This window comes from Rattus norvegicus, chromosome Y, assembly GCF_021556685.1.
Source record: "Rattus norvegicus strain SHRSP/BbbUtx chromosome Y, alternate assembly SHRSP_T2T, whole genome shotgun sequence".
Taxonomy (NCBI): Eukaryota; Metazoa; Chordata; class Mammalia; order Rodentia; family Muridae; genus Rattus; species Rattus norvegicus.
Genome location: NC_141555.1, coordinates 12,510,403 through 12,538,146, shown reverse-complemented (window position 1 = coordinate 12,538,146; position 27,744 = coordinate 12,510,403). Strand labels below are relative to the sequence as shown.

Genomic DNA, 27,744 nt, shown 5'->3' with positions numbered 1-27,744 from the left:
GAGTTATTGAAAACCTCTCCAGTTAAATTAAGAGACTTAGAAAAAGATAGCATTTTAATAGAAATGCACATGTCAAACAAGATACAATAAAATCCTGAAACTATACTAAGATGTTTAATACGCATTCCTATGTGCTAAGGTTTCATCAACAAGCATGGTATATGAAGAGAAGTTATATATCAGAAAAATAAATTCATGTTTAACATAGTAACTTTCTTCATAAAACCCAAGCAGACACTTCTCTTTTTTGTTGCTTAAAAAGTATGTACAAAGCATGGCTTTTGATTATAAAACTAATATTTCAAAACTATCATTAAATATGTCAAGATCTTAATACAAAACCCAGAGATTTCAGAGCAACAATACAAACTTAAGAAATAAAATAAAACATTTTTAAGTACATAGTTATTTGTAATGAAGTCCCCACCTTACCAGTAACAGACAGGTCAAATTTATTGTTCTATATATTCCATAGAATACTATCTCCCAGTTCATTGTTCCATAGCATACATTATTGCTTATCTTTCTCTGTTTCTTATCTTCTGAGTGCAGGTGGTATTTCTCACAAATTTAGTTCAAATCATCTGATCTTCACTCCAACAATAAGAAGCTGTTTACATTAGAGGAAAACCAATAAAGGTTATCATTATTTATTGTGCAAAATTTTATATTTTATTTTATGTGCTTAATATTCTCTTACATCTTAGTGATGACCATTCAAGATTGGCCTGAAAACCACCATTCTTAATTCACAATGTAAAAACCCTTTAGCTAATCACAGAAAAGCCTTCCAAGTGTATTTACATAGGTTTATTTAATAAAATTCTGCTTATAGTTTAAGGGGAATAGTGATGGAAAACATCTTTTCATACATTTTTGGTGCCTTCACATTATTTTATAGCTAATACATTGCATTAGAATCAAGATAAAATTATTAACATCTTACTAAAATAAAATGAGAATTTTTTTCTTTGTATAATACACAACTTATTCTTGTACATTTTTGAGACAGTGTTTCTTTTATATCCCTGGCAGAACCAGAACTCTCTCTCTCTCTCTCTCTCTCTCTCTCTCTCTCTCTCTCTCTCTCTCTCTCTCTCTCTCTCCCTCTCTTTTTCTCTTTCTCTGTACACCAAGCTGGCCTCGAACTTAGAGTTCTGCCTGCTTCTGCTCCCCAGTGCTAAGATTAAAGGCCTGTGCCACCACACCCCGTGCTTTTCTACATCTTTAACAAGCTCTTGTCTGATTATATTCCAAGTCTTATGAAGTTAGTTACCTAAAGTACCTAGAAGAAATCCAATACCAAAAATATATTTGCATATCTAATTCCCTCTTCCCGAGGTCCTGATTGATCTAGTCACCTAGCAAGCTCTTTTCCAGAACTAAAAACAACAAATTTTTGCTTTTATTACAGGAATAAAGAAAAGACCGGTTCACTGCACAATCTCATGATATCACAGAACAATTCTTCCAACACTACAAAGTGAAATCTTATCATGACTCCTGTACCCAAAGCCACAGTTTCTTACCTTCTATTTGGTTGTGCACATTGTGACCACCATTTCATTATAACCAGGTTTAACCCAAAGGTATTCTCTGCCCCAAGAATCCATTTCTACTATATTGACATATTAAGCCATGTTCAGTTAAATTTAAGCACCGACTACACCAAAGTGAGGATTTATAAAATATCCAACAGAAACATGGGAAGAAATGCTACAAAAATAAATTTATACCGAATATGTATACAAAATGTCTTTTACTTTTTGTAACACAACATCTATCCATTTTCATTGTATTGATTGATTCTGTGTATATTTACGAGCCAGGAAAATTGTATTTAAGCCAGGAAATAACATGTGAGATTTAGTTCTCTCTATTATATAGTCTATGAAGACTAAACTTAGATATCAATGCTTAATAGAAAGCAATTTTCCATGTTGTGTCATTTCACTGTTTTTCAGATTTTTTGTATAATTGAAAAAGTGTAGCTAAATAATATTTAATATTTTTCCCACTCCATTTCAATTTCTACTTTAATTCTGAGTAATAAGTCACAATGATATCTGATTACATGTACTGGCCCCATATGTATTTTTTGAAAAATTATAAGGCAAAGTTTTATATGCTAGAAAGTACACTTTTGGGAGTACATTATACTGGAAATTTAGTTTATCTTTTTTCTTTAGTTTTCTCTGAATGACTATTATTTCCTAATTTGTTTTAAATTTTAGAAGTATTGTGTGTGTTTGTGTGTGTGTTTGAGTGTGCCTGTGTGTGTATACATACATATATATGTATATTTAATAATTCAAACCTAATAAGACCAGAGAAAGTTGCTTGTATCATATTGATAGTATATGGACGCAGTGAATTTTTGTATATGCTGTATATATAACCTTGAAAATATTTTCTGTGTATTTTTTCAAAAGCAATTTTTAAATAGGTATACTAGATCGAACCTGCTAATTGCTGTTTTAGCTTTTTTAGCACTAATTTTATCTTATTAGATGTCTAGAAAGAATTACATGGATTCATGAATCATATCTTAACTCCAATCATATCTTAGGTAAAATCTATGATATATCTTTCTTCTGCTCACCTTTAGGTCATAAATTATATATTTAATATGCTCTATTTATATTAGAAACGTGTGCCACAATGTATATATCTATTAGTTGATAACTTCCTCCTTTCAACAAACATTAAGAATTAATGATTTATATACATTATTAAGAAATCTAAGAACAGTCAGTTTCTTCCATAATCAACTACCATAATGCATAAATATTAAAACCATTTTCTGATTGACGCTATTAATAAAAAGTATTTGATATACCATTCCTATAAACATATTTTTTATATTATCTCTCAGAGATTCTTCAAGGAGTTGTATAACTTTTAGTAAAGGGAGATATATTTAAATTGTTAGTATCTTTGAATCACAAATCATGTCAGTATTTTTTTCATTATATATTCCTTTAAATTATTAAATACAGTTTTGTTTAAATAAGTCATAAAAATGGGACATATTGGCTACAGACAGCAAAAGAGAACAAAGGAAATAAATGCCTAACTCTAATATTTGTGCCAATATCAGAAATGGGAAATGAGAGCGGGAGACCTAATCTCGGGCTCCCTGCCTCCAGCTCACTGCCCCAAACCCTGCGGAAAAGAGAGCTCACCACTGAGACTGGTGGGCACTCCAGAAACTGCAGAGCAGAAGAGACCACTAACACTGCCCACCCCTGCCAACATCCCTGGCCCAAGAGGAAACTGTATATGGCCTATGGGTTCCCTTGGATAAGGACACAGGAGCAGGAATTCTGCTGCATGTGAGACACAGCCGGATCCTGAAGGGACCGACTGGATAAACACTTCACTGCCTCCAAATCCTATGGGAGGGAGAGCTAAACATTCAGAGAGGCAGACAGCCTGGGAAACCAGAAGAGTCTACACTCACCCCACATCTCTGAATCCAGAGGAAAACACCAAATGCCATCTGGAACCCTGGTGCACGAAAGGTCCCAGAAATTGTGGCACAGATCTTCCTGATTGCTGCCGCTGTGGAGAGCTCATAAGCAACACCCCACGAGCAAACATGAGCCTTGGGACCTCAGGTAAGACAAACCTTCCAGCTCCAAGCGACCTGCCTGGTGAATTCAGACACATGGCCACAGGAACAGCTGAAGACCTGTAGAGAGGAAAAACTACACATCCGAAAGCAGAACACTCTGTCCCCATAACTGGCTGACAGAAAACATGAAAACAGGTCTACATCACCCCTAACACATAGGCTTATAGGACAATCTAGCCACTGTGAGAAATAGCAGAACAAAGTAACAATAGAGATAATCTGATGGCGAGAGGCAAGCGCAGGAACCAGAGCAACAGAAACCAAGACTACATGGCATCATCGGAGCCCAATTTTCCCACCAAATCAGACACAGTATATCCAAACACACTAGAAAAGCAAGATCGAGTTTCAAAATCATATTTGTTCATGATGCTGGAGGACTTCAAGAAAGATGTGAAGAACTCCCATAGAGAAACACAGGAAAACATTAATAAACAAGTAGAAGCCTACAGAGAGAAATCACACAAATCCCTGAAATAATTCCGGCAATATAGATTCAAACAATTGAATGAATTAAATGTGAAAATAGAAACAATCAAGAAAGAAGACAGGGAAACAACCCTGGATATAGAAAACCAAAGGAAGAGAAAAGGAGCGGCAGATACAAGCATCACCAACAGAATACAAGAGATAGAAGAGAGAATCTCAGGAGGAGAAGTTTCCATAGAAATCATCGACTCAACAGTCAAAGATAATGTAAAGCAGAAAAAGCTACTGGTCCAAAACATACTGGAAATCCAGGACTCAATGAGAAGATCAAACCTAAGGATAATAGGTATAGAAGAGAGTGAAGACTCCCAGCTCAAAGGACCAGTAAATATCTTCAACAAAATCATAGAAGAAAACTTCCCTAACCTAAAAAAAAGAGATACCCATAGGCATACAAGAATCCTACAGAACTCCAAATAGATTGGACCAGAAAACAGAGACCTCCCAACACATAATATTCAAAACACCAAATCCACAAAATAAAGAAAGAATATTAAAAGCAGTAAGGGAAAAAGGTCAAGTAACATATAAAGGCAGACCTATCAGAATCACACCAGACTTTTTGCCAGAGACTATGAAAGCCAGAAGATCCTGGACAGATGTCAGACAGACGTAAGAGAACACAAATGCCAGCCCAGGTAACTGTATCCTGCAAAACTCTCAATTAACATAGATGGCAAAACCAAGATATTCCATGACAAAACCAAATTTACACAATATCTTTCTACAAATCCAGCACTAAAAAGGATAAAAAATGTTAAAGACCAACATAAGGATGCAAGCTGCACCCTAGAAAAAACAAGAAATAATCATCTGGGAAACAAAACAAAGAAAAGAAAAGTACATAAACATAACATCACATCCAAATATGAATATAACAGGAAGCAATAATCACTATTCCTTAATATCTCTCAGCATCAATGGTCTCAACTCCCCAATAAAAAGACAAAGATAAACAAACTGGGTATGCAGTGAGGACCCTGCATTCTGCTGTCTTCAGGAAACACACCTCAGAGACAAAGACAGACACTACCTCAGTGTGAAAGGCTGGAAATATACTTTCCAAGCAAATGATCTGAAGAAACAAGCTGGAAGAGCCATTCTAATATCAAATAAAATCAATTTTCAACTAAAATTCATCAAAAAAGATAAGGAAGGACACTTCATATTCATCAAAGAAAAAAACCCCATGATGAATTCTCAATACTAAATATCCATACCCCAAGTACAAGGGCACCTACATAGGTAAAAGAAATCTTACTAAAGCTCAAAACACACATTGTACCTCACACAATAATAGTAGGAGATTTCATCACCCCACTCTTATCAATGGACAGATCATGGAAACAGAAATTAAACAGAGACATAGACAGACTAAGAGAAGTCATGAACCAAATGGACTTAACTGATATTTATAGAGCATTCTATCCTAAAACAAAAGGATATACCTTCTTCTCAGCTCCTCATGGTACTTTCTCCAAAATTGACCATATAATTGTTCAAAAAACGGACCTCAACAGGTACAGAAAGATAGAAATAATCCCCTGCATGCTATCAGAACACCACGACCTAAAGATGGTCTTCAATAACAGTAAGGGAAGAATGCCCACATATACATGGAAGTTGGACAATGCTCTACTCAATGATAACCTGCTTATCGTTATTCATAAAGAATGAAATTAAGGACTTCTTAGAATTTAATGAAAATTAACGTAAAACATACCCAAACATATGGGACACAATGAAAGCTGTGTTAAGAGGAAAACTCATAGCGCTCAGTGCCTGCAGAAAAAAACAGGAGATAGCATATATAGCCAGCGTGACAGCACACCTAAAAGCTCTAGAACAAAAAGAAGCAAATACACCCAGGAGGAGTAGAAGGCAGGAAATAATCAAACTCAGAGCTGAAATCAGCCAGGTCGAAACAAAAAGGACCATAGAAAGTATCAACAGAAACAAAAGTTGATTCTTTGAGAAAATCAACAAGATAGATAAACCCTTAGCCAGACTAATGAGAGGACACAGAGAGTGTTTCCAAATTAACAAAATCAGAAATGAAAAGAGAGACATAACTACAAATTCAGAGGAAATTCAAAAATCATCAGATCTAAATATAAAAGCCTATATTCAACAAAACTTGAAAACTGCAGGAAATGGACAATTTCCTAGAAAGGTACCAGGTACCAAATTTAAATAAGGAACAGATAAACCAGTTAAACAGCCCCATAACTCCTAAGGAAATACAAGAAGTCATTAAAGGTCTCCCAACCAAAAAGAGCCCAGGTCCAGACAGCTTTAGTGCAGAATTCTATCAGACCTTGATAGAAAACCTCATACCAATACTTTCCAAACTATTCTACAAAATTGAAACAGATGTAGCACTACCGATTTCTTCTATGAAGCCACAATTATTCTTATACCTAAAACACATAAAGACCCAACAACGAAAGAGAACTTCAGACCAATTTCCCTTACGAAAATCGACGCAAAAATACTCAATAAAATTCTGGCAAAACGGATACAACAATAAAAACAATCATCTACCATGATCAAGAAGGCTTCATTCCAGGCATGAAGGGATGGTTTAATAAACCATCAACGTGATCCATTATGTAAACAAACTGAAAGAAAAAAAAACATTATCATTTCATTAGACGCTGAGAAAGCATTTGACAAAATTCAACACCCCTTCATGATAAAAATCCTGGAAAGAATAGGAACTCAAGGCGCATACCTAACATAGTAAAAGTTATATACAACAAACCAGTTGCTAACATTAAACAAAATGGAGAGAAACTTAGAGCAACCCCACTAAAATTAGTGACTAAACAAGGCTGCCCCCTCTCTCCCTACTTATTCAATATTGTTCTTGAAGTTCTAGCCAGAGCAATCAGACAACAAAAGGAAATCAAGGGGATACAGATTCGTAAAGAAGAAGTCAAAATATCACTATTTGCAGATAATATGATAGTATATTTAAGTGATCCCAAATATTCCACTAGAGAACTACTAAAGCTAATAAACAACTTCAGCAAAGTGGCTGGGTATAAAATTAAGTCAAATAAATCAATAGCCTTCCCCTACACAAAAGAGAAACAAGCCGCGAAAGAAATTATGGTAACAACACCATTCAGAATAGACCCAAACAATATAAAGTAGCTCGGTGTTATTTAACCAGGCATGTAAAAGATATGTTCAATAAGAACATCAAGACTCTGAAGAAAGAAATTGAAGAAGACCTCAGAAGATGGAAAGATCTCCCATGCTCATGGAAAGGCAGGAATAATATAGTAAAAATGGCCAATTTCTCAAAAGCAATCTACAGATTCAATGCAATCCCCATCAAAATACCAATCCAATTCTTCAAAGAGTAAGACAGAACAATTTGCAAATTCATCTGGAATAACAAAAAACCCAGGAGAGTAAACCTATCCTCAACAATAAAAGGACTTCAGGGGAAATCACTATCCCTGAACTCAAGCAGTATTACAGAGCAGTAGTGATAAAAACCTCATGGTATTGGTACAGAGACAGACAGGTAGACCAATGGAACAGAATTGAAGACCCAGAAATGAACCCTTACACCTATGGGCACTTGAATTTTGGCAAAGGTGCCAAAATCATTCAATGGAAAATGATAGCATTTTCAGCAAATGATGTTGGTTCAACTGGAGGTCAACATATAGAAGAACGCAAATCTATCCATGCTTATCACCCTGTATAAAGCTTATGTCCAAGTCGATCAAGGACCTCCACATCAAACCAGACAAACTCAAAATAATAGAAGAAAAACTAAGGCAGCATCTCAAACACATGGGCACTGAAAAAAGTTCCTGAACTAAACACCAATGGTGGATACTCTAAAATCAAGGATTGACAAATGGCATCTCATAAAACTACAAAGCCTCTGTAAGGCAAAGACACTATGATTAGGAAAAAAACAGGCACCAACAGATTGGGAAAAGGTCTTTACCAATCCTACAACAGATAGAGGCCTTATATCCAAAATATACAAAGAACTCAAGAAGTTAGACCGCAGGGAGACAAATAATCCTATTAAAAATGGAGTTCAGAAGTAAACAAAGAATTCACAGTTGAGGAATGCCAAATGGCTGAGAAACACCTAAAGAAATGTTCAACATCTTTAGTCATAAGGGGAATGCAAATCAAAACAACCCTGAGACATAACCTCACACCAGTGAGAATGGCTAAGATCAAAAAGTCAGTTACAGCAGATTCTGGCGAGGATGCAGAGAAAGAGGAACACTCCTCCATTGTTGGTGTGATTGCAGACTGCTACAACCATTCTGCAAATCAGTCTGGAGGTTCCTCATTAAATTGGACATTGAACTGCCTAAGGATCCAGCTACACCTCTCTCTGGCATATACCCAAATATGCCCCAACATATAAAAAACAAACGTGCTCCACTATGTTCATCGCAGCCTTTTTTATGTTAGCCAGAAGCTTGGAAGAACCCAGATGCCCTTCAACAGAGAAATGGATACAGAAAATGTGGTACATCTACACAATGGAATATTACCCAGCTATCAAAAACAATGACTTTATGAAATTTGTAGCTAAAGTGTTGGGACTGGAAAATATCATCCTGAGTGAGGTAACCCAATCACAGAAAAACATTCCTGGTATGCACTCATTGATAAGTGGCTATTAGCCCAAATGCTTGCATTACCCCAGATGCCTAGAACAAATGAAACTCAAGACGGATGATCAAAATGTGAATGCTTCACTCCTTCTTTTAAAGGGTAACAAGAATTCCCTTAGCAGGGAATAGAGAGGGAAAGATTAAAACAGACACAGAAGGAACACCCATTCAGAGCCTGCCCCACATGTGGCCCATACATGTACAGCCATCCAATAAGACAAGATGGATTAAGCAAGAAGTGCAGGCCAACAGGAGCCGGATGTAGATCGTTCCTGAGAGACACAGCCACATTACAGCAAACACAGAAGCGAATGCCAGCAGCAAAACACTGAACTGACAATAGGACCCCCATTGAAGTAATCAGAGAAAGAACTGGAAGAGCCTGAAGGGGCTTGAGACCCCAGAGCTTCCAGTGACTAAGCCTCTACCTAAAGATTATACATGGTCTGACCCTGGACTGACTTAATATGTAGCAGTGAATATCCTAGTATGATCATAGGTGGAAGAGGAAGCCCTTTTTCCTGCTAACACTGAACCCCCAATGAACATGAATGTTGGGGTGGGTGGCAATGGGGGAGGATGGGGAGGGGAACACCCATAAAGAAGGGGAGGGGGAGGGTTTAGGGGGGTATTGGCCAGGAAACCGGAAAGGGAATTACACTCGAATGTAAATAAGAAATACTCAAGAGTTGGGGATTTGGCTCAGTGGTAGAGCGCTTGCCTAGCAAGCGCAAGGCCCTGGTTCGGTCCCCAGCTCCGAAAAAAAAAAAAAACAAAAAACAAAAAACAAAAAACAAAAAAAAAGAAGAAAAACTCCCTCTCTCTCTCTCTCTCTCTCTCTCTATATATATATATATATATATATATATATATATATATATATATATATATGTATGTATGTATGTAAGTATGTATGTATGTATGTATATATATATGTATGTATGTATGTGTATATATATATTAATATATATAGAGAGATAGATAGATAGAGAAATAGATAGATTTAGATATAGATATAGATATAGATATAGATATAGATATAGATATAGATATAGATATAGATATAGATATAGATATAGATATAGATATAGATATAGATATAGATAGATAGATAGATATAGATAGATAGATATAGATATTTATCTTAAAAAATAAGGGTAGACTGCATATAAAGCACTAAGGGAACTGAATATTATCTTTGGAGGATCCTTGTCTCATAATGGGTCAGGACTTTTTATTCAGAATGTATTTTTCCTTTTTTATTTGCTTATTTATCTATTAATTTTTACTCTGTATGTTTTGTGTATATATTTTTCCTGGTTTTATTTTTCCATGGAATTCCTGGTTGTGCGAATGGAAATATGGGTCTCTATGTCTGTACCTGATTCTTGTAATTTGTATTGGCTCTTTTCTATCTGTTTGTTTTGTTCTACTCTAGTTCATTAACTTTCATTTTATTTTTATTCCTTAAATGACTGTTTCTTTTCTAATGAGAGTCAGAAGAATGTAGATACAGATGACAGGAGATAGAAGAAGGCAGGGAATAGAGGGAAGGGAAATCATAATTCAAATATATTGCATGAAAAAGTCTATTTTTAAGAAAAGTATTTTAAAAACATACTTTCTAGGGCTTGTCTGCCCCCTTTCTCAAAGTCCTAACTAGTTTCATATTAAAAGTTAATGAAAATATTTTAAACCCTTTTGAAGGCATAGAAAATGATTTGTTTACAGCCGATCTGGAACTGCCACTATGGGAGTGAGGCTCTGTAGAGTTGCAATAATGCAGTAGGAAAGTCTTTAAATGCTTTCAGATATATTAATCCACTGAAGTACAGTGGGAGTTTCACATGATGGACGTTACAAATTTTCAATGGGAAGATATACATTTTCGATACTTCCGTTTTCATGCAATTCTTCAAGATCGAATTAAAAGTTGTATGGGAAATAATCATGGAATAGGTATGATCCTTTGAAATTTTCAAAATTCATCCAAATAATATGAAAATATCATTAATAAATCAGAGCATATTGTATCCTAAGCCCATATCAACATGACAATTAAGAAATAGAAGTAGATGTGTATTAGTGGATAAAACCTGTTTCTGGAGAGGCACTATTTTATTTCTGGGACAACTTCACTTAGTTGGTACATGGGTTAAATCAAAGTCTGATAATGAAGGCCTTGCTGTAAAAGACCATTCTCTCACTAAGGGACTCTCGAACCCTGTTGTACAGAGCGCTAGCATTTCAATCAATCATCTGAAGCAATTTTGGCAATGTCTTTATAACATTAAAATGTCTGTAAAAGACTTAGTGTTCAACAATATCTCTGATTCAAGCAGAATACTTTTCATTTCATTCTTTGTTGTAAAAATTTCCAAATTCAATTTCATGTAAATTAGATGATGATGGTGATGATGATGTTGATGATGGTTTTCGTGGTGGTAATGGTTGTGGTGGTGGTGAGTGTGGTGGTGGTGTTGGTGGTGGTCTTGGTGGTGGTGGTGGTGGTGAAGAAGAAGATGAAGAAGAAGTCAAAAACTATCTTTTGTGACAGTGATCAAAGCCCATACTATTTTCAATGTTTTTCCTATCTTTAGTGTGTATAGGACCGACAGTGAAAAATAGTCTATTGTAACTGCTAGGTTGGAAAGGAAGAGGTTTAAGCTCCTCAATAGCCCACAAAACACCAGAAGAGAAAGCAAATTTTGTCATGAGAAATTTATATCTATTCTTACAAGAAACCCTTATCATAACCATAGCAATGAATCAATTTAATTTTGTGAGGCAGCAAATTTCCTTTAAGAGTTTGGCTAATTAATATAAAGTGATCATGTACAGAGTGAAACCCCTGGCTGTCAGGACCAAAGCCCATGGATTTTAGAAATTGTTGTCTTAGGATTTTAAAAATGAATGACATAATTAATGGCAATGTGCAACCCTAAAAGTATTACCATATAAGTCACAAAGACAGCATAATATATGCTGTGTATCAGGTTAGAATTTTTATATTCATATGTATTCAGAGTTTCAAAATTAAAATGGTTGAGGATAAGAACAGGGGATTTTTCCGTTTGCATTTAAATCTCTAGTGTGCAATTTGGTTTTGGTGGATCATTACAGAGTGTTTCATTTTATTTGAACAGGTGATATAAGTTAACTGTACAGATTAACGAGCCTCAGTTTGATATTTCCATAATGCAGAAAGCATGCACTGAACCAATGTAACTACGTTTTTTCACTGACTTTTCTGCAACTTAACAAAAGTTAGGATACTCTATTCTACTTTTAGGGAAAAAAATGACTTCCATAGGATATAAAAATCCTTAATATATTTTCAGAACTTTTTTGTTATTTTAGAATTTTTATTTATTCTTCACACACGTATACAATGTACCTTGATCACACCAATCCTTAACTTGGTTCTACTCTCTCTGGACACATTCCCTTTCCAGCTTCATGTTTTTTATATTTTCCTGCTTTATTTTCTTTATAATCCATTGGTTCATTGTGTACTGACTGCTGCGATCTTCCCTAGTTCATTGTCTTAATTGTGTACAGGACTTGTTCATACGACTATAAATGCAGTGAGTCCATACGTCCAATAACTGTGTCATGTCTAGATGTCACGATTGCATCCTCTCGCTCCTCAAGTTCTGTCTACTCCTTTTCTGCAATGTTACCCAGCCTTATGCTCTGCTTTCTTCCTCTCATGGTCTTAGCACTTATACCAGTTACATAGATCTACAGTGATTGCTGCACAGTAAACCTATACATTTCTCTGACCACAGTTCATAAAGCAGTAATGTATGGACAAAAACAATAAGAATTGGAAGGCTGTTTGACATGGCCATTTAGCAAACCAGGAATAGTAGGATCCTCTCTATGGCCATGTGAACCATGGGAAAACTGTGACCGTGTTTATAACGTGATTATAATATAATCTGAGTTTCCTTCCATAAAATAGGCTTCAAAGTAAAACAAAGAGCAGTTGCCCACTTTCATAAGATTTAGATAATTGAATTTATACTTCTGAATTTTCAGCTGAACCAATGATATCTAGTTTCATCAATATCCATGCCAATGATAAAATGTTGCTCTTTTCATGGTTAAGTAAAGGTCTAGTGTCTATATAATTCATTTTTACTATTTTGTAACATGGATATTGTGAACAGCGAGAAGGTAATTACATTCATGGAGTTATAACTGGAATAGACAGATTCCTTCAGGTACATATTCCTTCAGTGGTAATATTGAATCACAAATAATTTGTTTTCAGTTTTATATTAATTTCTTTAGTACGTATATTAAATGTTAGACCTAACAAACATATACCAGGGTTCTTTGTTCCAGCAACACTATACAAACACTGTCATTGGTATTTGTATTTCATCAACGATTTGAGGGTTTAGTATTTTTCATGTAATTTTTGATAATTACTGTGCCATTATTTTAAGCATTTATTCAAATATATAGCATATTTAATTGCATTACATTATTTATGAAGAATAGGGTATTTTGTGTCTTATAGCTATGATCCATATGTCAGATACAGAGCCAGTAAAGTTTTCTTTCCTTCCATTGTTATTAACTTGGTATATTTATTGAAACTCCATTGTGTAGATGTACCATATATCCTGTAACCATTCCTCTGTTGAAGAGCATCTGGGTTCTTTACAGCTTCTCACTATTATAAATGAGGCTGCTATGAGCATAGTGGAGCATGTGTCTTTTTCATATGTTGGGGCATCTTTTGGGTATATGCCCAAAAGAGGTATAGCTGGGTCCTCAGGTTGTTCAATGTCCAGTTTTCTGAGGAATCTCCAGACTGATTTCCAGAATGGTTGTACCAGTCTACAATCCCACCAAGAATGGAGGGGTGTTCCTCTTTCTCCAGATCCTAGCCAGCATCAACTGTCACCTGAGTTTTTGATCTTAGCCTTTTATACTTGAGTGAGGTGAAATCTCAGGGTTGTTTTGATTTGCATTTCCCTCATGACTAAAGGTGTTGAACATTTCTTTAGGTATTTCTCTGCCATTCGATATTCTTTAGCTATGAATTCTTTGTTTTGTTCTGAACCCCGTTTTTCAATAGGGTTATTTTCCTTCCTGCAGGCTAACTTCATGTGTTCTTTGTATATTTTGGATAGAAGCCCTCTATCAATCGTAGGATTGGTAAAGATCTTTTTCCAATCTGTTGGTTTGCATTTTGTCCTAACAACAATACACTCTGCCTTTCAGAAGCTTTGCAGTTTTATATCGCATTTGTCAATTCTTGATCTTAGAGCATGAGCCATTGGTGTTTTGTTCAGGAAATTTTCTCCAGTGCCAATGTGTTTGAAATGTTTCCCCACTTTTTCTTCTATTAGTTTCAGTGTATCTGGTTTGAAGTGGAGGTCCTTGATCCAGTTGGACTTAATCTTTCTACAGGGCCGTAACACTGGAACTATCTGCATTCTTCTACACAAAGACCCCCAGTTGAACCAGCACCACTTGCTGAAAATGTTATCTTTTATCCCATTTGATGGTTTTGGCTCCTTTCTCAAAAATTAAGTGACCATGGGTGCGTGGGTTCATTTCTGGGTCTTCAATTCTATTCCACAGGTTTATTTGCCTGCCTCTGTCTCAATGTCGTACAGTTTTTATCACTGTTGCTCTGTAATACTGCTTGAGTTCAGGGATAGTGATTCCCAAGGATGTCCTTTTATTGTTGAGGACAGTTTTAGCTATTCTGTGTTTTTTTGTTTTTTCAGATGAATTTATGAATTTTTCTGTCTAACTCTATGAAGAATTGGATTGGAATTTTGATGGAGATAGAAACGAATCTATAGATCGCTTTTGGTTTAATGGTCATTTTTACAATACTAATTACTATAATTACTATATTATTACTTTCTGGCCAGTCCATGAGCTTGGGAGAACTTTACATCTTCTGGAATCTCCTTCAGTTTCTTCAGAGACTTGAGGTTCTTCTATTACAGATATTTTACTTGCTTGGATAATGTCACCACGAGATATTTTATATTATTTGGTGCTATTGTGAAGGTGTCATAACCCTAGTTTCTTTCTCCCCTTGTTTAGCTTTTGTGCAGAGTTATTTTTATACCCAGCCACTTTGCTGAAATGGTTTATCAGGCTTAGTAATTCTCTGGTGGTACTTTTGAGGTCACTAATTATACTATCATATCAACTAAAAACAGTGCTATTTTGACTTCTTCCTTTCCAATCTACATCCCTTTGACCTCTTTCAGTGTCTGCTTGCTCTGGCTAAGATGTCTAGAATTATATTGAATAAGTTGTGAGAGAGTGGGCAGATTGGTCTAGGCCCTGATTTCAGTGTGATTGCTTTAAGTTTCTCTCCACTTAGTTTAATGTTAGCTACGGATTTGCTGTATATGTTTAGGTATGGGCCTTAAATTCCTGTACTATTCAGGACTTTTATCATGAAGTGATGTTGAATTTTGTCAAAAGCTCTCTCAGCATCTAATGAAAGGATCATTGGTTTTTTTACTTTGAGTGTGATTATATAATGGATTATGTTGACGGTTTCCATACACAAAACCATCCCTGCATGCCTGGGATAAAACCTACTTGATCATGACGGATGATTGCTGTGATGTGTTCTTGGACTCGGTTTGCAAGGCTTTTACCGATTAATTTTGCATGGATATTCATAAGGGAAATTGGTCTGAAGTTCTGTTTTTGTTGGGTCTTTGTGTGGTTTAGGTATAAGAGAAACTGTGGCTTCATAAAAGGAATTCAGTAGTGATCCATCTGTTTCAATTTTGTGGAATAGTATGGAGAGTATTGGTATGAAATTTTCTATGAATTTTGGATACATTTCTGCACTAAACCCATCTGATCCTGGTCACTTTTTGGTTGGGTGGTTTTTAATGATTTTTGTGTTCCTTTATTAGTTATTGGTTGTTTAAATGGTTTTTGTGTCCTGATTTAGCTTTGGTACTTGGCATATGTCTAGGAAATTCTCCTAATTCTCCAAATTATAAGTTTTGTTGAATATAGGCTTTTGTAGGATGATCTGATGACTTTTTTAATTTGCTCTGATTCTGCTGTTATATCTCCCTTTTCATTTCTTATTTTATAAATTTGGACACACTCTGTGTGCCCTCTGGATAGTCTGTCTATGGGTTAATGTATCCTGTTGATTTTCTCAAAGAACCAGCTTTTGGTTCTGTTCATTCTTTGTATGGTACCCTTTTTTATTCTTGTTGATTTCAGCCCTGAGTTTGATTATTCCCTGACTTCTACTACTCCTGTGCATATTTGCTTCTTTTTGTTCTAGAGTTTTTAGGTGTGCTGTCAAGCTGCTGAGGTATGCTCTCTCCTGTTTCTTTATGCAGGCACTCAGAGCTATGAGTTTTCCTTTTAGCACAGCTTTCATTGTGATTCAAAACTTTTTGTGTATTGTACCTTAATTTTCATTACATTCTAAGAAGTCTTCAATTTCTTTGTTCATTTCTTCCTTGACCAAGTTATAATTGAGTAGAGCATTGTTCAACTTAAGTGTATATTTGGGTGTTCTTTCCTAATTGTTATTGAAGAACAACCTTAGCCCATGGAGGTCTGATAGGATGCGGTGGATTATTTCTATCTTTCTGTATCCTTTCAGGCCTGATTTTTTACTGATTATTTGATCAATGTGGGGGAAAGTGCCATGAGGTGGTGAGAAGAAGTTATATCCTTTTGTTTTATGATAGAATGTTCTCTAAATATCTTTAAGTCTGTTTGCTTTATACCTTTTCTTAGTCTGTCTATGTCTCTGTTTAATTTCTCTTTCCGTGATCTGTCCAGTGTGAGAATGGGGTGTTGAAATCTCGTTCTCTTATTATTTGCGGTGCCATATGTTCTTTGAACTTTAGGTTTCTTTCATGTATGTAGGTGCCCTTGTATTTGGAGCATAAATATTTATGATTTAGAGTTCATCTAGGTGAATTTTTCCTTTGATGAATATGAAGTGTCCTTCCTTATGTTTTTTTGATGACTTTTGGTTGAAAGTAGATTTTATATGACATTAGAATGGCTACTCCAGCTTGCTTCTTCAGAAAATTTGCTAGGAATGTATTTTTCCACCCTTTTACTCTGAGGTAGTGTCTATCTTTGTCTCTGAAGTGTGTTTCCTGTAGTGCAAAACGCTGGGTCCTCATTACATATCCAGTTTGTCAATCTGGCTCTTTTTAGTGGGGAATTGAGTCCATTGAAGTTCAGAGATATTAAGGAATATTGATGGTCACTTTCTCTTATATACATTATTGGAGGTTAGTTTATGTTTGTGTGCTTCTCTTCTCTTTGTTCTTGCTTTATCTATGGTTTTACTTGCCTCCTTGTGTTGCGGCTTGCCAATTATTGTCCTATGTAGGACTGGATATGTAGAAAGATACTGTGTAAATTTGTTTTTTTCATGGAATATCTTGGTTTCTCCATCTATGTTAATTGAGAGTTTTCCTGGATACAGTAGCTTGGCCTGGCGTTTGTGTTCTCTTAGTGTCTGTATGACATCTGTACAGGATCTTCTGGCTTTCATAGTCTCTTGTGAAAATTATGGTATAATTATTATAGGTTTGCCATTATATGTTATTTAACATTTTCCCTTACTGCTTTTAACATTTTTAATTGTTTTGTGCAATTGGTGTTTTGACTATTATGTGATGGGTGGATTTCCTTTTCTGTTCCAATCTATTTGGAGTTCTATAGGATTTGTGTATGTTTATGGGCATCTCTTTCTTTAGATTAGGGAAGTTTTATTCTATAATTTTGTTGAAGATATTAGTGTCCCTTGATGTTGGCAGTCTTCTCTCTCTTCTATACCTGTTAAGCTTAGGTTTGATCTTCTCATTGTGTCCTGGATATCCCTTATGTTTTGGGCTATCTGCTTTTCTGTTTTACATTATCTTTTACAGTTGTGTCAATGTTTTCTATGGAATCTTCTGCTCATTAGATTATATTTTCTATCTATTTTATCCAGTTGGTGATTGTCATATCTATGACTCCTGGTCTCTTTTCAAATGTTTCCCAACTCCATGGTTGTCTTCCTTTGTGCTGTATTGTTTCTATTTCCATTTGTAATTCCGGGATGGTTTTGTTCATTTCCTTCTCCTGTTTTGTTGTTTTTTCCAGTAGTTCTTTAAGGTAGTTTTGTGTTCCCTCTTTCTGGGATTCTACTTGTTTACTTCTGTATTTTCTGTTGTCCTGTATTTTCTTAACGGAGTTATTTATGAACTTCCTACATCCTCCATTGTCATGATAAAATGTGAACTTAAATCTAGATCTTGCTTTTCTGGTGTGTTTGGATATCCAGTGTTTGCTTTGGGCTCTGATGAGCCCAAGTAGTCTTCACTTTTGTTGTTTACGATCCTGTGCTTGCCTCTAGCCATCAGGTTTTCTCTGGAGTTAACTTGTTTGCCTCTTTCTGACAGTGGCTTGACCGTCCTGTAGGCTCATGTGTCTGGCCTGCTGAAGACCTGCTTTCCTGTTTTTTTTTTTTCCCTCAGTTAAGGGAAGAGAGTATTCTGCTCTCATGCTTGCAGTTGCTCCTGTCCACTGGCTTTCAGCTGTCCCCCTGGGCAGGAACCAGAAGGAACTTCCCATAATTCTACTAGGTCCCTCGGTGTGGGGAGGGGTCACAGATGGCACAAGATGTTTTTCTCTGGGCAGAGAGTAGTCTCCTCTGGTTTCTCAGAAGTGTCTACTCCTCTGAAGGTCTAGTTCACCAACACTCAGGACTTGTGTACAGGGAGCTGTTTGACCAGTTCTGTTCATATCCATGCACAGTCTGGAACATGGTGCTCCTGCAGTTTTACTCCTTCTATATTCCTGGGTCCAGAGGCACTATGCTGTTTTCTCTTGGGCCAGAGATGTGGGTAATAGTGGCCAGAAATGGCAATCTCTGTGCCTTGTAGCCTCAGTATTGCCCATTCTCCTACAGCATCTAGGAGCAGGGAGCTCTGGGCCAGGATCATGAGGTGCAGGAGCCAGCTAGAAACTGGAAGTGAATGGTCCCAGAGGAGTTCTGCATTTGCCTGTTCTGAGTCCACCAGTCAGGTCACTTAGAAAAGTTGGATTCACCTCTGGTCAGGCCTGAAAATGCTCCTCAGTCTGACTTTCAGCTCTCTATAAGAGCCGCAACCAGAAATGTCCTGCCCCTACTGCTCCTAGGTCCCTATGAATAGGAGTCCCATATAGAGGTAGGTTTTTTTTTTCTTGAGCCAGGAATGTGAGCAGAGTTCTCAGGGGTTTCTGCCCCTCTGATGTTCTAAGTCTTCCCCACCCACACGAGGTTAGGGTGTAGGATGCTGTTGGGAACAGAACAGATCCAGGTGCAGTTTGGACTGCAGGGCTCCTGCAGCTTGACTGCTGCTATATTCATATGTCCAGAGGCACTATGAAGTTTCCTCTTGGGCTAGGGATCTGGTCACATGTCGGCAGAAGTGTCATTCTCTCCTTCCCTGAGAACTCAGCATTGCCCACTCTTCTGGGTGATCAGCTCTCTGTCCCACAGAGTTTCCAAAGGAGTTTCAAATGTTCATACCCTATCCTACAGGTCTCCAGTCTTTCCAATTCTCCTCCAAAGTATGTTGCAGAAGACTACTCTGGTAAAGGGGAGGTACAATAGGCCCCATCAGACAAAGAGGGCTGCAAAACTTCTTCTCTATAGGTAATCTCAGTGATTTCTCATATTCCACAAAGGGATTAAGTAATGCCCCCTCTCCACATGAGACTTTAATACCTTCTCCAAATGCTAAAGTAGGGCAGATACCTGGGACCACTCACAAAGACAGTCAAAGATGTCCCCCATCTTCACCAATGTGCCTTATGCAATCTGGTTCAGGTAAAATGAGTTTGAAAAATGATTCTGCAGACAAAGTGGATTGCAGAAATTCATTTTTAAACCCTCGAGGTCTTTAAAAGTCTTCCACTATTAAAAATGGGCTTAGATCATCACTTAAGTTCCAAGAAGGAAAAAAATACAGTCACAAATCCCCAAGTGAACCTCATAACACACATACCAGCCCTAGCAGAGACAAAACATTCTGCATGTACACCATTAGATCAAGGACCATTGCCAGTTTCAGAAGGGGCTCCTGAGAGATCAACACCCATGCAAGATGTGGTAGAATATTCTGAGTCCACCCAAGGATCTCTTGTGCCTTCTGCACATAAAAAATATGATCTAGCACCCTCAACATCTCCCCTAGTACTTCCAATGTCCATATACAACAGAGAATTATTCAAGTATCCTCTACCACCCAAAAGGAGTACTACTGACATGTCATCAGGCCCAAAAGAGCCAAGTTTATCACAACACACAGTCAATGAGCTATGCAGATTCCATATTTATACAATGTGCAAAGAAGTTAAAACATCCCCTAACTCCTCAGGGGACTCTATATCATTCTGTCCTGAAAAGAGGTGCTCCAACATTTTCCACATACACATCAGAGATGCTAGAATTTCCCAAAATTGAGCAGGATTCTCTGAGTAGTACTCTATCTCATAAAGAGACTGTGGGAAAAGAAACATCTACAAAAGGAGTTCTACCCACACCCACAACTTTAGAAATGGCTTGTGGATGTGAAAAATGTACAAAAGATGTTCTTGGACTTATTCCATCTGTAGAGAAGGTTATGGATCCAACCATATGTGAACCTGGAGTGGTGGAACATGATATGCAAACAGCAGTGTCTGTAGCATCCTCGACCTCTGAGGAAAGGGATTCCTTGGATTCCATTTGTGCAAAAGAATGCATATGACCTCCGCTAACTTCACAGGGGGCTATAGGAACTTCCTTATCTCCTCAAGATCAGCCATCTTCCCCAACGACAGAAGATGCTACACACTCTTCCAAATATGCACAAAGGGTTGCCGTTGTTCTTTATACTCACAAGCAGCCCAGAACATCTGCCAATTACCTCAATGGATCTGGATTTTACCTTATCTTCTGAAGGGGGCTTGGAACATCTTTTGCCTATCAAGGAGGCAAGGGAACCTGAAACTTCTGTACAAAAATCTGTTTCCACTTCTCCAGAGAAGAAATTTTTCTTGGAACTTCCACAATTACACAACGATATCGAGAAACATCCTTATCTGCTCACGAGTCTCTCAGACCTCTCACATATGTCCAGGATGCTCTAGGAGAGGTCATATTTTCAGAGGTAGCTCTAATATCTTCTCCCCACTCTGACATCACTGTCATGATTTCTACACATATACAGAGTACATTTAGACCTTCCTCATCTGAGAAGGATGCCTTAGGATCTACTGCTTCTGAACAGCATGCTTTACAACTATCCCCATCTCCCCAAGTAGATTTATTTCACATGTCCACTCTGCGAAGAAATGGTCCACATTCTCCCTCTACCAAAGTCGGCCAAAGGCATCCAGTTTCTAGAAACACAGTGTCAATATTTGATCCTTCTGATGGAGTCCTGAGAAATGTCTCCTCTAAGGACAGTTTCAACATTCCCCCTTCTGCGAAAAGAGGTCTTGTGACTTCTTCCCCTGCCAAAGAGACACCACAAGCTACAGCTATTCCTCAGGTGAATCCCACACCTTCTCCATCTGTCCAAAGGGCCTTCGAATTTTCCATAACTGATGAAGGAATTGTGTAAAGTTGCCTATCCTTACAAAGGCATGCTGGACATTCCATATTGTCCCAAGATGCTTAAGTAACTCCTCCTTCTACCAAAAAGGCATGTTCACCATCTGCCCTATGGTTTCAGGGAATTTCTTTATCCCTCTCTAGTGCTCCAGAAAGTGTTGCCCATTCTCAAAGTGATTTGTCACTATGAAAATTAGACTTCAAAAATACAAAACTTTTTGTTATATTTCCAAAGATCTGATGGAACGTCCACATCGAAAAAAAAATCATTTAGACCTTGTGCCATTAACCCAAGTATATCAGAAAATTCAATGTCTTCTAAAGCATCTAAAAATCAATCTGGCTATAGCACTCTTCCTAGGAAACATTTCCCATCAGCAATACAATCCACAGGACCATTGATATCTAAAAAGGGGATTCTAGAAATTTTACCATCTGCCCAAAGGACTTTAGGATTTTCAGTAACTGCCCCAAGAGCTCGGTTAAATCATAGAACAAAAGAACTAAAGCCATCTAACCAGGGTATTTTCCCAAAAAGCACATATTTCTTCTGTTCTTTTATACCAAGACAGAAAGCCAGCTTCCTTCTCCATATCTCTCATGTCTTCATCCTATTTGTTCTCCCTCCCAAATGGCATTTTAATCTGAATTAGAGGCCAATTAGTAAATCATAGATATATGGAAGGAATATCTGAGGGGCAATTGCTGAGAAGAAAACTCTTGTTACTTCACAGAAGAAGCTAGGGCTCTCCAGGATACAAAAGATTTTTCATGGAGGCCCTAATGATGATGTCACTGAGAATTGCCATAGCCTACCTGATAAACAGCTTTCCTTACATTGAAGAGATTTGGAGGTGCCCTTTCCAGTAGTGTCTCCTGTGACACACTAGAAACATTTACATGCTACATCTCTCTAAAGCAAGAGACTTCTCTCTGCCTCATTAGTGATTACATGCTCTGAATGAAGAAAGTTAGTCAGGGGCTCATCATGGGTCGAAAGGATCTAGGACACGGAGAGAAAGAGATTCTTCTGGCGATTAATTTTATTCCCAGGTCCAATCCTGTGATATAAAGTTCAATTCCCTAGACTTTCTCTGTTTCCCAGGTGACATTATTTTGCCTATAGACCTTTAATTGAGTGAATATTATGCTAAATTTTCTGCTTGTAAATTCATGGACAGGCGACATTATATATGTTCCTGCATGTGTATTCAAAAAGTTCATTTTTCTAATTCCATTTTATGCAATGAATTTGGCAACAAACTTGTCCCAGGTATAGAGTGAATATAAGAGTGGAAATATTGTGTACCTACTTAAAATGGTCAACTCCAAATCCTTATTTTATCCATAAATTACCAGACGTCAGTAATGCAAAGGACAACATGGACTATAGAATGGGGTTCTGTAGTTCTATTAGATAACAGTTCTCTAATATCTACCTTCCTGTTTTCCCAAGGAAAGACTTGAGGATTTTGGATGTTTTACCATGATTCGTTCTTCAGCCAAACATCAGCTGCTGGGTGATGGACAGTGAGAGGAATGGCTTGCGGTCCAGTGAAACCTCAACTTCAATAGGTTATAATAAAAGGAGGGAGTCTATTTGGCATTTTCATTTGTGGATCCTATATTCTTCACATAGGTACACAGAATCCATGTAAATATTCCAACAAAATTCATTGTTGTAGGAGCCACCAAAGTATATATTTATTTATTTATATATATATATATATATATATATATATATATATAAAACTATATCTATCTATATCTATATCTATCTATCTATATACGTATAGATATAGATGACATAGATATAGATATAGATATAGATATAGATATAGATATAGATATAGATATAGATATAGATATAGATATAGATATAGATATAGATTAGATAGATATAGATATAGATATAGATGATACAGATATAGATATAGATATAGATATATAGATATAGATATAGTAATAGATATAGATATAGATATAGATATAGATATAGATATAGATATAGATATAGATATAGATGATAGAGATATAGATATATCAGGCACCAAAGCTAGATATGATTGTTGAATCTGCCAAGAAACAGATATAGTTTTTTTTTCCTGAGAAACACGGCTAGAGCATGTCAAATAAAGAAGTGAATGCTAGTGCAAACTTGTGACCTGAAATGGACCTCTTGGTGGTAGATTCTGAGAAAGGATAACAAGAGCTGTAGGAGGTTTCAAACCCTTAAGAACAACAATGCCATTGAACCAGAGCTTTCTGGTACTAAACCAATATTCAAAGACTGTACTTGGACAGACCTATGCAGACAACTGCATAAGTAGCAGAGGATGACCTTTTTGGGCACCAATGGAAGTAAAAGACCTTGGTCCTCCCTTGGTGTGATTCGCAATTAAAGGAAATATGAAGGGACAGTAAGGTGATTTATAGAAGAAGTTTAGATGGAACAGTTAAGGATTTTATTGGACCAAAATCTTAAAGGAAATAATATTTTAAATGTAAATATAGAAATTTATTGGTTTAAAAAAACAAAGAAATGTAAATATAAAAAAATGTAAGAAATAAATGAAAAGAAAACTGCCACCTAAAAAGTACTGTTGACTCAGAAATCTAATTGGTCACTGTCAGGGTATGGTAAACAGAGATATAATAATCGAAAGACTGAGATGGTGAAGTCTCAAATCGGAGCACTTTTCTCTCCCAGATATCAGTGTGAAACACACACTGCACAATAGCTTTCTAAAGCAAGGAGAAGTTTACTAGGGACACAATATGTGTCCTCCCTTTCTTCCTGAGGTCCCTTTTCCTCTGTTCAAAAATAATAAAGGCCATGCGCTTTCAGGAAAACAACTGTGTCCTCCCATCACTTGGCTTTTGGAATAAAGAAATGCATGATATAAACTCTCTGACCTCCAGGAACCATAAGAACAGAGATGTCCAGATGATTCTGAGAGGACCCCAGCTCCTGATTCCCATATGTGGAAGGTTAAGGTCAATGCTATCTGTTCAGCAATATCACTCAACCCCTACCAGGTGTCACTGAGCTTTCCCAAGCACACATATTTCTTCCTTTTTTTAGACCATGACAGAAAGGCAGCTTCCTTCTCCCCATACCTGATCTCTTCATCCTCTTTGTTCTCACTCCCAAGTGGCTGTTTACTCTGAATTAGATGCCATTTACTGAACCCTAGATCTATTGAAGGAATACCTGAGAGGCAGATGCAGACATGACAACACTTGTGACATCACAGAAGAAGATAATGCTCTCGAGGTTAAAAGAGATTTTACAGGCAGGGCCTAATGATTATGTCAGTGAGAAATGCCATGGCCTACTTGCTGAGCAGCTTTCCTTACATTGACCAGATTTGAGGGTGCCCTTTCCAGGTAAGTCTCCTGTGATTCAGTGGAAACCTTTATATCCTCCATGACTCTAAAACTAGAGATTTCTCTTTGATTTATTAGTGGTTACATGCTCTGAATTGAATAAATTAGTGAAGGGCTTGGAATGGGTACAAAAGATCTTGTAACATGGAGTGGAGGAAATTCTTCTGGATAATATTTTTATTCCCAGGTACAGTTCATGAAATACAGTTCAATTTTGAAGGTGTTCTCTCTTTCCCAAAGGCCAGTATTTTCTGTACAGACCTTCAATTGAATGAATATTGTATTTCATTTTCTTATTGTGCATTCCACGATATGGGACTTTATAAATATTGCTGAATATGTCCTCAAAAATTCTGTTTTCCAATTCCTTTTTCTGCAATGATTTTGGCAACAAATGTGGCCCAGCTATAGAATGTATAGCAATGTAAATATGGTGTACCTACTTGAAACGATAAACTCCCCAATCCTGATTTCAACCAAAAATTACCAGACACCAGCAAAGGAAGGACAACATGGACTATGGAATTCACTGGTTCTCTAGTCCCACTTGATATCAGTTCTCCATTATCTACCTTATTGTGTTCCAAGGAAGAGACTGACGGATTTGGCTGTTTTACCATGATTCTTTCCTCAGGTCAAATATAAGATTCAGGAAGATGTGCAGGATGAGGAATAGAGTGTGGTTCAGTGAAACCTCAGCTTCATTAGGTTCATAAGAACTGCCGAGGGTCTATTTGGCCCTGTCAATTTTGGAATCTACTTCCTTGACCTTGTTTCCCAGAACCCTTGTTAAAATTCCATCTAAGCTCATAGCTATAATATATATATACATATAGATATATATATATATATGATATATACATATAGATATATATATATGATATATACATATAGATATAGATAGATATATCAGTCACCACACTAGAAAAGATTGATGAATCTTAGAATTGCATGATTAGAAGAAAGAGATATAGGTATTTCCTGAGAGGCAGAGCTAGAGCATGTCAAATACAATACTTGCCTTACATTTCTTCCATAGGAACTTTTCCTTCTTGGTAAAACGGTAAAACCTATGAGCTTTCAGGAAAAATTATAGTGCCCTTCCCAACACCTGGCTTTTGGGATAAAGAAATGTATTATATAAACTATCTGACTTACAAGAAAAATAACTAGAAGGGAAGTCCAGATGTTTCTGAGAGGCTCCGAGCTCCTAATTCCATATGTGGAAATCTCAGATCAAGGCTATCTCTTCAGTGAACCCACTCAAACCCTACCCAAGACACACGGAGCTTTCCCATTGACCATGTATTTCTTCCTTTTTTATACCAAGACAGAAGGCCAGCTTTATATTCCCCATGTCTGATCACTTCATCCTCTGCATTCTCCCTCCCAAATGGCTGTATACAATGCATTAAAGGCCAATCAGTAAACCCTAGACATTCTGAAAGTATATCTGAGAGGCAGTTGCAGTCAGGACAACACTTGTGACATCTCAGAAGAAGCTATGGCTCTCCAGGATACGAGAGATATTTCAGGAAGGCCTAATGATGATGTCACTGAGAACCGCCATGTTCTACCTCTAAACTGCTTTCCTTACATTGACCAGATTTGAGGGTGACATTTTCAGGAGAGTCTCCTGTTTAAGAGTGAAATCTTTAAATAGTACATCTCTCTAAAGGTAGAGACTTCTCTTTGTTTCTTTAGGGGTTACTTGCTGTGAACGGACAAAGTTAGTCAGGGGCTTAGCAAGGCTAGCAAAGATTTAGCAACAGAGTGGAGGAGATTCTTCTCAATTATATTTTATTCTCAGTTTCATTCCTGTGACATACAGTTCAATATCCCAGGTTTTCACTATTTGCAAAGGCCAATATTTTGCCTACAAACCTTAATTGAATGAATATTGTACTTCACTTTCTCATTGTGTATTATGTGATAAGAGACTTTATTAATATCCTGTATGTGTTCTCAAAAATTCTGTATCCAATTCCATTTTAAGCAAAGCACATGACAATGACTATAGAATTCAGTTCTCTAGTCCTATTTGATATCAGTACTACACTATCTACCTTCCTCTATTCGCATTGCTAGATTTCAGGGTCGGATGTTTTACCATTATTCTCTCTGAAAGCCAAACATAAAATTCCTGAGGATTGGCAGAAAGAAGACAAGTGAAAGCTCAACTCTAATAGGTTCATAAAAACAGAAGGGAATCTATATGGCATTGTCATTATTGAACTCTACATTCTTGACCTAGTTGCTCAGAATCCATCTTATCATTCCACCTAACCAGATAGCTGTATGAGCCACCAAAAGTATATATATATATATATATATATATATATATATATATATATATATATATATATATATATCAGCCACCAAAACTAGATAAGATTGATGTATCTAAAAAGTGCATTCTCCCAGCAACCGGATATAGATATTTCCTGAGAGACACAGGTAGATCATGTCAACTACAGAAGTGAATACTAGTGGCAAACCAGTGAACTGAAACAGACCTCTTGTTGGCAGATTTTGAGAAAGGATTACAAGAGCTGAAGGAGCTTTCAATCCCATAAGAACAACAATGTCAATGAACCAGAGCTTTCTGGTACTAGGCCAATATTCAATGAATGTACACGGACAGAGCTATGGCTCAAATTGCATGTGGCAGAGGATGGCCTCTTTCATTACGAATTGAAGCAGAAGCTATTGGTCCTCTCTAGGTTTGTCTCCCGGTACAAGAGAATGTGAAGGCGAAGTCAGGGTGTAAGAGAAGAAGGAGAAGAATACAGGTCGGTATCTTATGGGCAGGAAAATGGCAAATGAAATAAAATTAAATGTAAATAAAGAAACATCAAGTTAAAAAAAGCAATAAAAATATTTAAAACAAAAAATGAAAGAAATAAAAGAAGAGAAAGCTGACAGTTAATCACACCTATTGACTCAGA

General features: G+C 36.8%; 1 long non-coding RNA gene across 1 annotated transcript; it reads right to left on the bottom strand.

Annotated features, from left to right (window-relative positions):
• Positions 1 to 398: 398 nt before the first annotated feature.
• On the bottom strand, positions 399 to 24,598 carry LOC134484485 (uncharacterized). Its single transcript, XR_015647417.1, has 3 exons — positions 24,527 to 24,598; positions 6,671 to 6,747; positions 399 to 610 (listed from the first exon to the last, which is right to left on the bottom strand). It is a non-coding gene; the product is annotated as an uncharacterized LOC134484485 (long non-coding RNA).
• Positions 24,599 to 27,744: the final 3,146 nt, after the last annotated feature.